Below are 12,405 nucleotides of genomic sequence, written 5' to 3'. Positions count from 1 at the left end.
ATTATGAAAATGAAAATTTTCACTATTAAAAAAGTTTTATAGTTTTTCAAGTATGCTCCAACTTGATTTCTTCACTTTTGTATGCTCTCAAACTAATTGTCCTAGCGCTAGTTCTATTCAAATTGAGACACTTTCGAAACATGGGTATTAAACGCTTCAAAACCATTTTCTGGCGACGAAAGTCATTGACAACGCATTTTTCTCTTAATGTGCGGGAATAAAAAATAGTACGGTACGGCGGATGTTCGTTTTTCAAATTTCACCCTAGACCTCAGCCAATCAAATAATGGTGTACCACTCAGAACTGACCGTCCTACGTTAGGTTAGCATTAATTGGCAGTCTGCCATCAGACTCACTCAGACGTTTTCGTCCATTGTGATACTACAGGAATAGAAGAAGGAAGATGCCTTCTAGTTCCTACCGTTGAACCATCCAGATCGCTTTGAAAAGCCCAGTAACTTGCGAATGTTCACATCCGCTAAATCAGACATGTTCTCAAAGAAATGACAACCTAAAGAGAAACTTCTTCTGGCTGCTAGTGTGGGACACACGTCCGCTTCACATTTCCCTGAGATATCTCTGTGGCCTGGTACCCAGTCAAGGGCGGAATTTATGTTCAGGGACTTAATGGCTGCCTGGCTGTCTGAGAAAAAAATTATGCCAATCGTCGTTATGACTTTATATCTTAGCCATTCCACCACACACTGCAATGGTCGGGTAACCTTTTCGATATGACCAGTTCTAGATCTTTAGAGTACACCCCAAAGCCCACCTGGTCGTTTACTTTGGAACCATCGGTAAAGAAGTCTATGTAACTTCTGTTACCAGGGATATCGTAGTTCCAATCAGTTCTATCAGGAATAGTGAATACAGTAAAAAGCAGCTCGGGTAGGGTGTAATCCACATTGCCTGGAACATCAGATATTGTATCAAGTATAACACAATGTCCGTAGCAACCACATGAGCAATGAGAAAGCGCCCTTAACTTCACGACAGTGGTCGCTGCAATTTGTCTACCCACAATGTCCAGAGGCATTAGTTATAGCATTAAATTCAATGCATCAGATGGTGTCATCCACAGTGCGGCTGTGATGCACAAACAAGCCATCCTTTGGATAAGGTTGAGTATTGAACAGTAGGTGGACCATGGAAGCGCAGTCCACTAGACCACAACACCATATAGCTTTATAGGTCCGACAACTACAGTATATACCCAATGCATGAAAGCCGGTCTAAACCCCCTAATTTTGCCAATGGCTCTCTTGCAGGTGTGTAGGGCAAGAGTTGCCTTTCATGCCCTGTCCTACATTGCTCAAGCGGAACAGCCGCCACATAACCAGTTTTACCGAAGAAACACGCAACCATTTGCCTTAAATTGCTTGGATTTGGATCGTCTGTGAAGACCCACACGGTAGATTGTTGTTCTGTTTCGGGCTCATACGCATAGGTCCACGATTCGCCACCTGCGATGATCTAATAAACACATTTTGAAGCACCGCGATCGTATTTTTTCAAAATTTCTACGTAGTAATCGTCACGAGCATTTTTTGAGCGATTGTCAAATTGGGCGGAGTCCAACGAGAACAAACTTCTTTAGCGTAAGGAATGTATCCTGGTGGAAGAAATACCCAAAGATGTTTCTATTACGGTATGCCACATGCCGATCCTGCGTTATAAGTTAACGCACGGAATCAATGTTTTCTGGTACAACGACCGTTTTTGGACAACCTTCACGGAATTCGATTTTAAGCGAGTATCGTCCAGACTGAATTCATTATGCCAGTTTTTCACAGTGCTATAAGATGGTGCTTCATCGCCATACAAAGATTTAATTTCATCAATGCACTCTTGTGGAGATAAGCCACACAGAATGTTGTGAAAAATGGTCCCGCTAAAATATTCACGAACTAATTCTATTTTTTGTCAAATTAAATTTTTAAAATCACTGTAAACATTACAAATTATTGGTCGTACGTCAAAACGTTCTGGTCCGTTTACGCTAGAAAATGTCAAACTTTCCAATAGCACTGCCTAGGGCAGAAACTTATATAGCAGCCTACGTAACAAATTTCTTTACTTAGGGAGCTTGAAATTTTTTGTCAACATAGAACTATGTCTTAAGGTAAGTTCATATTATTCAAATATTTTAACTATATTATTTTGTTATTTTTGCCCAAAATATTTAATACAAAAATTGTTGAATCAAACAAGGAAACACAAATTTTACATGCAATCAAATGTAAGGCTAATAAAAAGCTTTTTTTTATCTAATGGTTAATGCTATTTGATTCGTTTTGGGACAGACAAAATGTGTCTAATGTGAATATAAAGTCAAGAATGTAGGAATTCGACATATTTTGGGCAAAAAGAGGAAAAAAAGAGCAGGTTAAATTCTACATATCTATTCAGGAAAAATTAGAACTGATTAAATATCACAGTAAAATCATGTCCGTTGGGTTGTTAGCAGAAGAATATGGTGTTGGCAAACAAATTGGAGGCGTTCAATCATAGAAAGAAGGTAAACATTTTAAAACTTGACTCAAGAAGTGAATCTACGAATGGCTTAAAAAAAGACATATACAAAAAAAATCTGAAAATCTTTGCTTCAGCTTCTAGTTCATTGTCCAGCACACCGAGATGTAAAAGTTGTGGCATCCGTAATATTCTTCCTCTGAATTGCAGATGCTTAATGCGGGGTATAGATTAAACGGCAATCTGCAACTACAAATGCGATAACATAAAATTAATCTCTAAACATTTTTAGCTTCAGACAGCAGACATTATTTCAAGTCTTTGAATATCAAAATAGCTTTGTGGACAGCTGCTGTCTCTTTGAACTATGTAACACCACAAATTTGAAGTAATGTTAAGAACAACTTGCTGTCCCAGGATAACAAAAATGCAAATTATGATGCTGTTATACAATCAAATGCCGACACACAGTGGGCCAAATGGCAAAAAAATTGGAAATAAGTCTACAACTTTTTATCTGTTGATTTTAGCCATACAAAATGTTCTAGACATTTGTAGAGGAGGACATAGGCTTTCAGAAAAGTGCTGTTGTTGGTCCATATCTTTAATACAGGGTGAGCTACAGGGTGTCAAAGTTGACCACTTTTGACTTCTCCAAGCTTCTGGGGGCCATAACTTTTGATCTACTCAACCGATTTACATGATTTAGGACTCTAGAGAAAGAGCTTGACAAGATCTAAAAAACTTATGCATAAAGTACCATGCCATCGTGTACTGTTAAGGAGTTATGAATTGTTTAATTTTAAAATATGAAAATTTGGCCTTGGTTTTTTTCAGTGTTTTTTAAATAACTCCGTCAATTTTAAAGCTATAAACTTCATACTTCACACAAATTATGCCAGCATATGTGTGCATAAAATACAAAAGGAATCACGTGAATATCTTTGGCGGTTTAAAAATGGCATCGTTTTCAATATGAAAAATATTTTTTTTGTCAAAAAATTGCAAAATTTTTCAAAAAAGATACTCCCATTTCCTTTAAGTTTTCGCAAACTTTGGCCGTCAAAGCATTATCATTTCTTTCCATTTTCACAAAGTCGAGGTATTAAGAAAAGTTTTAAGTGCTAATTTGGCTAATTTCGATATCAAACAACACCGTTATCTTAAGACCAAAATGGCCAATTTTTTTACTAAACTTCAAAAGTTTCTCACTGGAAAAAAAGTTCCACGGGGATTTTTTCGCTTTTTTTGAACTTAAATGAAAGCTTAAAATGTTCCCAACATTTTAAGGTATGTCTCGCCATATCCTAGCCATAAATGAGATCGTAGCGATCAAAATACTGAAAAAAGTCAATTTTCAAGTAGTGCTATATTCATTGCTAAAAAACAAGTATTACGTCACATTTTATTGCAAAGATGTTAAATAAACTTTTATTTGGTAACACTTCTTCTACAAAACACAAAAAGAATCATGGAAATATCTCTATTCTATTCCATTTTATGGAACCGGCAATAAAAAAGTCAATTTTTCAAAAAAGTCGAATTTCCCAAATTTTGTTTTTGTTGTCCTAATTGCACATGACACACTATAGCCATATTTACGCAACATACCTTATCGTAAAGGAAATTTTCATACCTTTCCAACAATGTATAAAACATTTCTCAACTCGGATTCTATCTACTCTAAAATTCATTTACACTTCATTAAACTCTATATAAAAATGTCTATTTGTGAAATGGAACCTTATATGGGGCCTACACTAAAACATTGATAGATTTGCCCAGGGTTTACAATACAAATGTGTTAGAATAAAAAAAGGTCTCCTGCCAAAGTTTAAAAAAATTGGAATAAAAATATGTGTTTTAGAGCGAAAACACTTCGCATCGGCGTGCGTTTATATGTATATTAGCTACTCCCAAAATAAAAAAGCATTTTAGTTTTGTATTATTTGATTTTATTCTCTACCAAATAATCTAAGGTATCAAAATTTAAAAGCTCTTTAATTTGAATGGCATCGGGATCGTCCTTATCTATATCGTCACATATTTTTGGTAGCCATTTAGTTCTGATGCTGTATAGTACCGGATCAGACGATAACAATAAATATTGAAGTAAATCATAATTTTGGTTAAATTTGGTGCTCTTTCGGGTATTGAAAAGCCGGAACTGTTTAACATCTCTATTACGGGATTCCTGAGCTTCTTCTGTAAGTTCTCCTAACGGAAGTATGTTGTATTCCACAATTTCCTTGCCATGATGTAAGACTTTATGTACTGTCGGTGTTAAAGCTTTCCACGAATATAAATCAGATAAAATGTTTTTTGTGTCATTACTATAAGCTTCAAATTTGGTTGAATTTATCATCTTTTTGCTATTGATTACAGCCAAAATCACTTTGAATCGTCTTAGCAAGTGTTCATCAAGACCGGTTATTTTAGATGTCGATACGGGGTCCTCAAAAAACCGCCTTGCCGAGTTGCCATCATTTGTGCTTCCGTATCCGTAAAGAGGTTTATCTATTATAAGTCCCTTTTGTTTAAACTCCAACTGGATTCGATTCTTCTCTTCCTGCCTCATTTTGTGAAGATCTTGGTTGTTTCTAGCAGAGACATCGCGGTTTCCAGGGCTAGTCCGATATTTAAGGTCATACGATAAATGCAAACAATACTCCATGAATCGAATTCTACAGTGCAGGGGCGAAATACCGAAATTGAGCGCATTTTCGTTTACTAAATTTTCATCAGACTTGTCCTCGAATTGCCCATTCTTCTTGCCACAAATATTGCATCTCCAATTGGACATAACGCCAGTTAATGCGTTTACCACCTTTCCATCGATCATAGTGAGTTGTAGTTGAAACGAAACTTTTATATTTCTTCCCAATTGGTTTATAACAATCATGGGTAATGCAGCAATTTCTTCCTTTATTTCGTTCACCAAAGATCGTGTTGTGTTCCGGTCTTCCTTTGTATACTCAAACCGAATTGGGCGACATAAATATTTTGACCCAGGTGTTCTATTTATCCATATATCTTGAAATGCATTTTCTTTCGATGATGAAGATTGGTCCTTGTACAATCTCATTCTCAATGGTACTAATGATGCCATGAAAATTGATGCGAAGTTGGTATCTATTTCTGTTTGTTGCTTATATTCGGAAAATCCAGATGATCCATCACAACCCCATTTGCTGATCAAAACCACTTCGGAATTATTACATGTGTTCAACTGTTCTTCAGTAAAATTAGAAATAATTCTAACAGCTGTATTTTCAACAAGATCAGCAAGTTTCACTCTTGCTTTTAATTCGTCCACGTATATATTTGATGGCACCATTTTCGTCCTGGTGTTGTACAATTTATGTTTTGAGGGTAAACAACCCCATCCTTTTTCACGAAGAGCCTTCCTCATTGTTGAGTATTTGTTTCTTGAGAGGCCTAGGTTCAAAATCAGGGCCAGTGCATCTTCCTCCGTGAATTCTGTAGTCGATTTTGGAGTTGGAATACTTTCTACCATTCTCTTTACCCTTTTCGGAGATGCTAATGGTAAAACATCGACAATTCGTCCAACATTTTTTGGTTGTGTTTTTAACAATGCTGTTTTGAACGTATCTTTTATTAAATTTGGCGGATGTGCCGCCAATAGTTCCTCTTGTTTTTTCTTTTTGGTTTTCTCCGTAACTTCGTCGTATGCTTTGCTAGGCCGGCCGGGAATCAGCGGTTTAATTTCAATAAGTAGATCCGATTTCAGCCACTTCTCATACATTTTGAAAAACTTGATTTTTGCGAATGAACATTCTGGCAACCTTCTCTCAAATGATTTGTAGAATTTTTCAAGTTTGTCTAAAGCGTCTTTATTTAGCCTTATTCCATATATGTGGTCCAAAGTGTAAACAAGTTCCTTAAATGACTCCGTGTATGATTTGGAATCATTTTTGATGTCCCATACAATTTTCGAAAGAGTGGAATACTTCAGTATGACTTCCATAACTTATAAATGTCCTTTACGCCTCTACAAAATATAATGAAGAAAATTTGGATTTTGTTCAAATATTTATGCAATATATTCACAATTAATGACCCATTTCAGGTATCAGACGCAATCGTAAAAAGGGGTCCAAAGTGCCTCTTTTTACTTACTCTTCTATAATTATTTACCTGGACTCGAATTTGGTTAAAAAAAATGACAATGAATTTTTTATGGGTAGGTTTTTTCACATTCATTGATACGGTGGATTTCCTGGGAATTCGACATAGCGAAACAGGTAACATTTGTCTGCATCAAATCTTAACACAAATATATATATATATGCAGGTATATTTCTAGGTTACTTTTTATTCAAAAATCATCAGCTTACATTAAAAATAGATGTAGGTACTATACAAACGCACGCCGATGCGAAGTGTTTTCGCTCTAAAACACATATTTTTATTCCAATTTTTTTAAACTTTGGCAGGAGACCTTTTTTTATTCTAACACATTTGTATTGTAAACCCTGGGCAAATCTATCAATGTTTTAGTGTAGGCCCCATATAAGGTTCCATTTCACAAATAGACATTTTTATATAGAGTTTAATGAAGTGTAAATGAATTTTAGAGTAGATAGAATCCGAGTTGAGAAATGTTTTATACATTGTTGGAAAGGTATGAAAATTTCCTTTACGATAAGGTATGTTGCGTAAATATGGCTATAGTGTGTCATGTGCAATTAGGACAACAAAAACAAAATTTGGGAAATTCGACTTTTTTGAAAAATTGACTTTTTTATTGCCGGTTCCATAAAATGGAATAGAATAGAGATATTTCCATGATTCTTTTTGTGTTTTGTAGAAGAAGTGTTACCAAATAAAAGTTTATTTAACATCTTTGCAATAAAATGTGACGTAATACTTGTTTTTTAGCAATGAATATAGCACTACTTGAAAATTGACTTTTTTCAGTATTTTGATCGCTACGATCTCATTTATGGCTAGGATATGGCGAGACATACCTTAAAATGTTGGGAACATTTTAAGCTTTCATTTAAGTTCAAAAAAAGCGAAAAAATCCCCGTGGAACTTTTTTTCCAGTGAGAAACTTTTGAAGTTTAGTAAAAAAATTGGCCATTTTGGTCTTAAGATAACGGTGTTGTTTGATATCGAAATTAGCCAAATTAGCACTTAAAACTTTTCTTAATACCTCGACTTTGTGAAAATGGAAAGAAATGATAATGCTTTGACGGCCAAAGTTTGCGAAAACTTAAAGGAAATGGGAGTATCTTTTTTGAAAAATTTTGCAATTTTTTGACAAAAAAAATATTTTTCATATTGAAAACGATGCCATTTTTAAACCGCCAAAGATATTCACGTGATTCCTTTTGTATTTTATGCACACATATGCTGGCATAATTTGTGTGAAGTATGAAGTTTATAGCTTTAAAATTGACGGAGTTATTTAAAAAACACTGAAAAAAACCAAGGCCAAATTTTCATATTTTAAAATTAAACAATTCATAACTCCTTAACAGTACACGATGGCATGGTACTTTATGCATAAGTTTTTTAGATCTTGTCAAGCTCTTTCTCTAGAGTCCTAAATCATGTAAATCGGTTGAGTAGATCAAAAGTTATGGCCCCCAGAAGCTTGGAGAAGTCAAAAGTGGTCAACTTTGACACCCTGTAGCTCACCCTGTATTAAAGATATGGACCAACAACAGCACTTTTCTGAAAGCCTATGTCCTCCTCTACAAATGTCTAGAACATTTTGTATGGCTAAAATCAACAGATAAAAAGTTGTAGACTTATTTCCAATTTTTTTGCCATTTGGCCCACTGTGCGACATAATACTCGTACAAATGGCTAACAAAAGCGAAGAATACGAGACTGGAGACTGATGGGTATTCCGAAGAATCAAACAAAAGAAACTCAAAAGAAGCATTAAATTGAGAGCAAGTAATAGAGGCATGCAGTTTTCTATTGGAATTTATTGAATTCAATAGTAGTCTAGAAATTTCAGAGACAGATGTGAGGGAGTGAGAAGGCTAAGAGGAGAGCCATTTGTCGTATCCGTGGTCTCCTTACCGATGGACAGCGATCATAATTTATCATGGACGCGATGGGCCCCGACGGAATCTCTACAATGAAGCTGAAGAATCTCGATTTACCTGGAGTCTGGATCAACCTGTTTTTGAACACTCTTATAGCAGTCAATATCTGGAAGATAAACAGAGTTATCCCGCTACTGCAGCCTGGAAAGGAACCGAGTAAGGGTAGTCGCATAGACTGATCACCCGATCTCTCATCAGTAGCCAAGACGCTTGAGGAACTTCTCCTAACCAGTCTCGTTGGAGAATTTCTATTCACCGAGCAACAGCATGGTTTTCGAAGACTACCCAGGATAACAATTGATTTGCATGCCATCACCGCACACACACACTGGACCTTTCGAAAGAGTTTGACATGGTCAGCTGTGCCAAACTATTTGAGGATATCACCAATGCGTCACTTCTGCCAGGCCTGAAACGCTGAGTCACGAATTATCTGTATATTCGCCAGTCGTTTGTGGAATTTAGAGATAAGTCGAAACCTCGTAGAGTAAATAGGGAGTTACTGAAGGCAGGGTGATATCTCTGGCACTGTTTTTTCCTCTACTAAATATTTAATTTCCCATAAACATTCCATTGTAGAACAGGGGATACGTCCGATTAAAGTTGAGGCTCAATGATACGAGGCCATCTTATTATGTCCGAACGGCGTGCTGCATAGCGGAACCAATTCGTAGAGAAGTTTTAACATAGCAGGAAACCTCACAAATGAAGCCAGCAATAGTGAGGGGATAACCACCGCTGAATTTTAATTGTGTTTTTATCACACGAGGATTTAAACTGAGGCATGCGGCATCATAGGCGGACTTGCTTACCTATGCGCCACGGTGGTCTTCCTGTTGAAACACTACCTATCATCTATTTCACACCCTCCAGACTGAATTGAGATCGTATCATATGCGGACATCAGCCCCCCACGGTTTCTTGGCATCTGCTTATTTCGCTGCAACAGATTTGAAGATATCTATCACCAAATCTTCAGCCACATTGTTCACTACAAATATGCGTAAGGTGAATAATGAGCTTAATGTGAATATTCAGGTCTGTCATAATGCCGCTCTCCGAACTGCGAAGGACTGTCTCCTCAGCTGTCACGTGCACCACCTTTATCAGACAAAGATCCCACCCGTGCGAAGACATAAGTACATGCTGTCCAAGCAATCCATCTGGGCTATTATCGCAGCGACCATCCCAATCATCATCTTGTGGATAAATATCCACCACGCAGAAACCTTGAGGTGGATCTACATGATCTAGAGCGTGAGGTGAATAGCTACCGGTTGAATGTGTTGCTTGGAGACTATCCGCCTTCCTTGCACCTGAAGAAATTGATTCCCCCAGCTAACCAGGGTAGTTCTGGCTCAATTACGATTCGACAGATGCAGACGCCTCAATTCCTACAGAGCACGGATTGATGCTGACGTGCAGGATGTATGTCCCGATTGTGACCAGGGACCACACGTCACCGGTTTAACTACCCAGCCAGATAGAAATCAATGACATTAATAATTAATGAAATTTAAGAGAAAAAAACTCTTTTACGTGTTTTCGATTCTCCGTGCTAAGCTCGATCCCAAGCCTATCTAAATCTGAACCGATTTCTATGAAATTCAAGAGTCACAGAAGAATCCTTCGTGCCAAATTTTGTGAAAATCGATCGACCACAATGTTGCAATATTGCACGAAATCAGACGAACATATATATGGGAATCTGAACCGATTTCCACCGAAGATTGCTTAATTAATGCGCTTGCAATGGCTATGGAAATGAAAATCGGGCGACACATATATGGGAGTTAAATCTAAATCTAAACCGATTTCTGTGAAATAAATCACTAATGACGAGAGTCATAAAATAATCCTTCGTGTTAAATTTCGCAAGAATCGGGTAGCAAATGGTCACATTATTGCAATGCTAGTCCCATCAGACGAACATATGGGAGCTGTATCTAAAACAGAACCAATTTTTTCCAATTTCAATTGGCATTATCTCTAGACCAAAACAGAAGACGATTGAAGATGATCGGATGCAAATATCGACAGACGGTCATAACTTAATCGAATCGGAAAGCTATTCTCAGTCGATACGTGTTCTTATCAATGGGACTATCTCGCTTTCTTCTGGGTGTTGCAAACAATTTTTTTAATAGGATTTAGGAACTACAAATACATTTCCTAAGCCTGTCAACAAATTCATATTAATAAACTCCTATTGTGCTAAGCTCACACTCAACTGGATAAGGGCAATTAATTTAGTTTAACATCCCAATATATTTTCGTATTATACCGTTCAAAATAAAATGTGCTTCATACCACACTCAAACAAAGTTACCACCAATTTAACGAAAAATTAAATAAACGTAGTAAAATTGGACATTATTTGGCGGCACAGATTTTCTTCCTTTGTCCAGTTTACACAATTCATTATTTAAATTATGTTCAAATGAACTAGAAGCTAGGAAAAAATTTCAATATGTTGGAATATCTGTACTAAAGCGAAGTAAATAGGACACTCATATCAAAGAACAGATTGCTACCAGTAGCTTTTATAACGCATTCATATTTTCGTTGCTTTTGACTTGCCTTTATTCAACAATAGTAAGTAAAGTTGTTGCTTTCAAATGTATTCAATGTTCTTAATTTATATAGCCGTTACACCACAAGCAACTAAATGAAAGCTGATAAACTATAAATAAGAGATGATTCGCACCATTCGCTCGGTATTCGTTGACATTTTGGTGTGGTGCGAAACATGGATTTACAAGTTATGAACTGAAATAAAAGGTATTTGAGAATGGAGTACGAATATCATATTAAAAATGGGGATCAATATCCAGGGGCCGGCCCAAAATCGCCCTAAAAGGATTTTTAGACGATCATGCCAATATGAGACTCAAATAAAAAGTGTTCGGGAGTTCATTATTAGGTTAAGTTTAAGTGGCAGTCTGCCATCAGACTCACTTAGACGTTTTCGTTCATTGTGATATCACAGGAACAGAAGAACGAAGATGCCCTCTAGTTCCTACCGTTGAACCATCCGGATCGCTTTAAAAAGCCCAATAACTTGCGAATGTTCACATTCGCTAAATCAAACAGGTTCTCAAAGAAATGAGAACCTAAAGTGGAACTCCGTCTAACTTCTAATGCGGGACACACACACACAGAAGGTGTTCTATAGTCTCTTTTTCCTCAATGTCCCTACAGCTTCTGCAAAAGTCGTTGCTGGCAACCTTCAGTCTGTCAGCATGTTTTCCGATTAGACAGTGGACACAATGACTGAGACGTCTGTTCTAGCCAATGACAACAAAGCAGTAGACCTCTTCAAATCTAGATGAGGTCACATAGTTTTAGAATGCTCACAGCCCCCTTTATGTGACCATTAATCATTCGTTGCCCTTCAGGCCTGGACCTGAAAACTTAGCTTATATGTCGCTAGAGGCATACCTACAGATTCCAGTGTCCCTGGAGTGTGTATGGCAGTTCCTAGTCTCCCAAGCTCGTCTGCTTTAGAATCCCCTGGGATATCTCTGTGGCCCGGCACCCAGAACAGGTAAACTTTGAACTGTTCAGCCATCTCGTTGAGAGATCTGCGACAGTCGAGGGCGGTTTTGTGTTCAGAAATACGTTCTCCAGGGATTATTGAAAGCACGTTCAATGTCAAGAAATGCTAGCATTGTATATTTCTTGACTGCGAGAGAACCCTCTATGTAGCCGACTAGGTCGTGAAGGGCTGTTTCAGTGGATTTGTCTTTACTTTATGCATGCTGCTGCCGCGACAGGCGATCTCCAGGGATCTTTGCCCTTAGATTTGTTTCTATCAACCTGTCAAGGGTCTTCAGCATAAAGGAT

The 12,405-nt window shown here is 37.2% G+C and overlaps 1 long non-coding RNA gene across 1 annotated transcript; it reads left to right on the top strand.

Annotated features, from left to right (window-relative positions):
- The first annotated feature begins 2,163 nt into the window (after positions 1 to 2,163).
- LOC106091974 (uncharacterized) lies at positions 2,164 to 2,927 on the top strand. The gene is made up of 3 exons (XR_001222075.2): positions 2,164 to 2,240; positions 2,305 to 2,519; positions 2,766 to 2,927. It is a non-coding gene; the product is annotated as an uncharacterized LOC106091974 (long non-coding RNA).
- Positions 2,928 to 12,405: the final 9,478 nt, after the last annotated feature.

Source organism: Stomoxys calcitrans, chromosome 2, assembly GCF_963082655.1.
Source record: "Stomoxys calcitrans chromosome 2, idStoCalc2.1, whole genome shotgun sequence".
Classification (NCBI taxonomy): Eukaryota; Metazoa; Arthropoda; class Insecta; order Diptera; family Muscidae; genus Stomoxys; species Stomoxys calcitrans.
Note: the sequence above shows the minus strand (reverse complement) of the source record. Positions and strands in the feature narration are given on the sequence as shown.